A 6065-nucleotide genomic window follows, 5' to 3' on the forward strand; every position below is an offset into this window, starting at 1 on the left:
AGCTTACAGTGTAGTAGGAGAGACCCACATTCATGGACATGGTAATAATAGTTTGCTGAGTGCTCAACAACACTAGTTAACACTCACTATATAGCAGGCACTGTTCTAAACTCTTCATATATTTGGGGCCCCTGCTTAGCTCAGTCAGTTGAGCATCTGCCTTCGGCTCAGGTCATGATCCCAGGGTCCTGGGATCAAGCCCCACATCGGGCTCCTTGCTCGGTGGAGAATCTGCTTCTCCCTCTCTCTCTGCTGCTCCCCCTGCTTGTGTGCACTCTCTGTCAAATAAATAAATACATTTTTTATTTTTAAACTCTATACATATTTTAAGCCAGTGGTTCTCCAGGTGTAGTGTATCAGCATTAACATCCTTTAGGAGCTTATTAGAAATGCAGATTCATAGGCACCCCAGACCTCCTGAACCCAAAACTTCTGGGGATGGGACCTAGCAATCTCGTTTCATAAGCCCTCCAGATGCATAAAGTTTGAGAACCACTGTTTTAAGTCATTTAAGCCTTACAACAACCTTATGAGTAGATTTTATTTCTCCCATTTAAAGACGTGAAAGAGAGGCAGAAAGAAGTTTAAATAACTTGTTCAAGGACACATAATACAGATGGGCTTTGAATCTAAGCCACATAAATTCAGAGCTCTGCTCATAACCACCACACAAGGCTTGGGTCCCAGGAGAAGGTGGTGCAGGGCATGGAGGAAGGAGCTGTAAATTCCCGAAGGGGGGAGGGTTTAAGGAAGGTATTATCAGAGCTGGATTTGTTTTTCCTTGACAAGCATTCAGTGAGGATTAACTGTGCAATGAATCATATTAGATATTATGGATATTTATATATATGAGTAAAATATAGACCTTACTTTTAAGATTCTTATAATGAATTAGGGGGAATCCAAATGTTAATAAGTATCTGGAATCTAAAATACTTTGAAAGTACATAAGAAGCTCTAAGAGGGGAGTATTGAGCATATGAATACATTTTAACATAAAGTCAATGAAAATTTAAATGTATGAGGAGGAAGTCATTCCAAGCAGAGAGACTACTACTGTGTGCAAGATTCAGATATTTGAAACAGGATGTTCTTGCATTTACTAGTACTTTTGTATATTTGACCCTTGGCATTAGTTTTGTGAAGTCTAAACTTGTCTACATTATGGTAAAGGTTAGAAGTTCCTAATTTAGAAGGGGGAGTTTGTGAAACTAATTGCTCCTTTTTTGTTTGTTTTAATCTTGGGAGCCAAAAATTGTCTTGACCTGTTTCTTGCTTTTATGTGACATGTAAGTGAAGATGGAAATGTGCCTTAAACATTTTTGGAGCAAATAATCTTCCAATGGCAGTGGGAGATAATGTGGCTCGAGAGGGAAAGAAATTCTCATCAATAACTAATTGAGCACGGGAATGTACTGCTAGGGATTTTATAGAGTACCTCCTGTTCTGTAAAATTTGATAATCTAGGGGCGCCTGGGTGGCTCAGTCGCTTAAGCAACTGCCTTCGGCTCGGGTCGTGATCTCAGGGTCCTGGGATCGAGCCCCGCATGGGGCTCCCTGCTCCGCGGGAAGCCTGCTTCTCACTCTCCCACTCCCCTGCTTGTGTTCCCTCTCTCTCTGTCAAATAAATAAATAAAATCTTTAAAAAAAAAAATTTGATAATCTAGACCAGGGTTGGTAAGCTTTTTTTGTGAAGTGCTGTATAGTAAATATTTTTGGCAAGAAAATAGCCAGAGACCATATGCAAACAAATGGAAGCATCTGTGTTCCAATAAAACTTTATGAAAAACAGGTGGCAGCTGGGTTTGATCTGTGGGCTGTAGTTTATGGACTCCTGATCCAGATTCCCACCTGACTCAGAGTGTAGATGAAGGCTGTGGAGTAGGCCAGGTGACCTCAGGATGTCTTTTCTGGTGCTGTATTTCTGAGGTTGTTCATATGTCTTATATGAGTAATTGAGAAAGAAAATCTAGATCTAGTTTTCTAAATCTTCCTTCTGCTGGAAGACAACATTATCACCTTTATAGCTTTCAAAAATTTTTATATACAAATTAAGAAGAAACATTGAAGAGACTAATTTATTCCCAGAGCCAAGGAAGGAAAGAAAGGTGGCTGCTCCAGGGTGTATTTCTTTGGCACATTTCTGACTTGCCAGTAACATAGACGGAAAGTGAACGTTTTTTTCCTCTTGAAGACCCCACACAAAGTGACTTCATGGAAGTGTTTCTCACTACAAAGAAACAATTAGTATTCAAATGTATCTTTAAGTTTTAAAATGAGCACATAAATAATTCAGTGTATAGAAATAAACTATGTATATACTCTTGCTGCATACTCGACCATTTAAAACAGAATTGAGAAATAAGAGAAAGGAAGGGTAGTGGTCTCTCTCTCTCTCCCCCTTCTCCCACCCCCATCAAATAAATAAATAAAATCTTTAAAAAAAAAAAGTGGGGGTGGGGTGTGCCTGGGTGGCTCAGCCGGTTAAGCGTCTGCCTTCGGCTCAGGTCATGATCCCAGGGTCCTGGGATCGAGTCCCGCATCGGGCTCCTTGTTCCGCGGGGAGTCTGCTTCTCCCTCTGCCTCTGCCTCTCTCTCTCTATCTCTCATGAATAAATAAATAAAATCTTTAAAAAAAAAAAGTGGGGGTGGGGTGTGCCTGGGTGGCTCAGTCGTTAAGCGTCTGCCTTCAGCTCAGGTCATGATCCCGGGGTCCTGGGATCGGGTCCCGCACGGGGCTCCCTGCTCGGCGGGGAGCCTGCTTCTCCCTCTCCCTCTTCTGTTCCCCTTGCTTGTTCTCTCTCTGTCAAATAAATAAATAAAATCTTAAAAAAGAAAAAAAAGGAAGGGCGGTGGAGGTATGGCAGAGGTGGCAATGGGTTTCATGGATTTTGAGGTGGTAATAACACATTTGCCACTTGGCCTGAAAGTCGGGAACATCAGGTACTGTGACAAGGGGAAAAGTCACTACTGGGTGGTCGTCCCCTGCTACACACCATAGAAGGGCCTTGATTTACAGAAGGGACCAGTAAATACTGGGGGGTTACAAGGCTGGCTGAGGAGAGCCGGCAGGAGGCATTATATCCTAGTGGCAGAGAAAGACAAGTGTTAGAGTGTTTGGGGAACAGATTAGTCATGGGCGGCTTGGGCCTGGAGGGGGCTTCATGCAGCATTTGCGTGGATCTCAGGAAGAGCAGGGTATGGAAACGTAGAGAAATGCAGGGAGCAGAGGTGATGGCCAGGGCTTGGGTACAGAGGTGAGAATGTGTGCCGTTCGCATAGTAAAAATTGGACAGTCTGCCTGACTAGAGCAGAGCATATCTAGGACAGAAGTGTGGCAGGGTATCATTGAGGGTATCATCCGCTGGGCGCGTTGTGAGCACTCAGTGAGACCAAACTGTATTTTTTAAATAGATATTTTATTTAAAAAACAAACAAGGTGATATGTAAGAAGATGTTTTAGGGAGATAAATCTGATTTGTTCTAGAGGTCAGAGTGTGCAGGGCGGCAAGTAGGGTCATTCTGTTTTGCAGCCCGAGATAATGTCATGGTAAGGGCCACGCAGCATTTAGCAAAAAAATAGATGGTTTATTTTGAAATAATATTTGAATTTTTTTTGAAATTTTATTTGTGGGGAGGAAAGAGGCCATTACTTTTTTTTTTAACTTTTCTTCTTGAAATAAATTCAGACTCACAAGTTTCACAAATAGTACAGAGTCCTCTTAAAACCTTCATCCAGCTTCCCCAAATGTTAACATTTTATGTAACCACAGTACACTTGACAAAAACAGCATTCATAGTCAATTAACTCAAATATAGACCTCGTTCGGAGTTTGCCCATTGTCCCACCAAGGTCCTTAACCTAGTTCAGAATCACACATGGCCTTTCATTGCGTTTCCTTTTGTCCTCTCCAACCTGGGGAGAGCCCCTCAGTATTTCTTGGTCCTTCAGAGCCTTGACAATTTTTGCAGAGTTAAAGGCTTACTTACATTGAAGAATGCCCCTCGATTTGGAGTTGTCTCTTTTCTCATTGAATTCAGGTACACAGTTTTACAAAAATGCCATAAAAGTGCCTTCCTCATTGTATCCTTTCAGGGGGCAAATGATGTCAACGTGTCTCATGATTGGCGATAGCTTTTATCACTTAATTAGGGTGAGATCTGCTATACTCCACTGAAAAGTGACTCTTTTCTCCTCCGTACTTACTATCTTGTGAGAAGCCACTTTGACACTGAGCAGATAGTCTGTATATCACCCTTGTGTCCACTAATTTCAGTATCCGCTGATTTCTTTCTTTCTTTTTTGTCTGCAATATTTAGTACTGTGGTATTTGCCTAACGGTGATCTTGTTTTCCTCCTCTTGAATTTAGTAATTGGAATTCTGATAAGGTCTGTAGGGAAGATCTTGTTTTCCTCCTCCTGAATTTAGTAATTGGAATTCTGATAAGATCCCCACTCCCTCCAGCCTGCTTGGCCCAACATTTATTAATTGAATCATTTATATCAGTATGGACTCATGGATATTTATTCCATGGGTTGTAATGCAGTTCTTTGATTATTTTGCTGCTCAGAGTGTCTCGGTGGGAATATCTTCATGTTGGTGGCTGTGGAAAGGGTTCATCTTGGGGTCCAGGTGTGACTGGGTGGGTTGATATTAATACAAGTAGGGAATCCAGTGACGAGTGGAGGTAAGTAAGCTTGCTAATTTAACTATTCTAAAATCTTTAGTGACTTGATTCCTAAATTTTAAAGTCTTTTCTGTGATTGCATTAACCAGAAAAGCCCAGTGTGTTAGGCAGAACTATTGTCTTGCTTGTAAACGCAGCAAGAAGAAAGATTTTCTCAAGAACTGAGTAAAAATCAAGTTGATGACATGTTGGGGTTTGTTTCTGTTGTACCTATTTTGTATATTTCCCCAAAACCTGCTGGTTCTTGCTGATTTATTTTGGTAGGCCGGCAAGATTTTGAAATATTTATAAGTATTCCTAGAACCCACTTCAGTTTTCTACTTTAGCTTTTAAGTGAGGCAAACATGTTTATACTAGAAGAGCGTCCTTTACTAATGGGAAGTAAAAACTAAGTTTAATGCTGTGAATGCAATTAAAAGGGTATGACTTTTCAGAAAGTATGTAGCTTCTTCCTTTTCTGCAGACACGAAGGTACCTTGGCTTAGGGCTGTGTCTGGGATGGGGTAAAAATAAAACACATAACACAAACAGGGACAAGGTGGGATTTCCAGAAACACTGGCCCTTTGTTTTACACAAGGCAGACTTAGAAGCTCAGCCACAGATCCCGGTGCTTTCGGTCAAAGGACTTGTATCTGTACTAGGTTCTGAACTCAGCGGGGCCTGTGAAGGAGGCAGTTTGAAGAGTTCTCCAGGTCTCATAGCTGAAGTGGATGATGAGAGGTTCAAGCTGCCGATTTCAACCACTGATTTGTACGGTGGTTACCCGTTAGAACCACCTGGGGAACTTGGCAGAAACCGCCCAGGTCCCACTCCTAGAGGTTCTAATTCTGTGGTCTGGGGGTGGGACGTGAGCTCCTGTTGGGTTTTTCTCTTCAGTTTCTCGGATGGCTCATAATTTATATCCAGGGGCTGAGAATCACTGGATCTAGTGCTGTTTGTGACTTCTTAATGCAGTGAGATGCACTCAATTTGTCATGTTACTCTTAAATCATCACAATGTATAAATGACAACTGTGGAGTAGTAACTACAGATGGGCTTGGGCTGCAAACTTGGGTAAATTTCTTAACCTCTTGAAGTCTAGTTCTGTCATCTGGGGAATAGAATTAATAATAGTACCTACCTGGGGCGCCTGGGTGGCTCAGTTGTTAGGCGTCTGCCTTCGGCTCGGGTCATGATCCCAGAGTCCTGGGATCGAGCCCCGCATCGGGCTCCAGCCCCGCATCGGGCTCCCTGCTCCGCGGGAGGCCTGCTTCTCCCCCTCACACTCCCCCTGCTTGTGTTCCCTCTCTCGCTGTGTCTCTGTCTGTCAAATAAATAAAATCTTAAAAAAAAAAATAATAGTACCTACCTCGAAGTTTTTCACAGATTAAGTGG

Source organism: Leptonychotes weddellii, chromosome 12 (assembly GCF_054177405.1).
Source record: "Leptonychotes weddellii isolate Sample4059 chromosome 12, ASM5417740v2, whole genome shotgun sequence".
Taxonomy (NCBI): domain Eukaryota; kingdom Metazoa; phylum Chordata; class Mammalia; order Carnivora; family Phocidae; genus Leptonychotes; species Leptonychotes weddellii.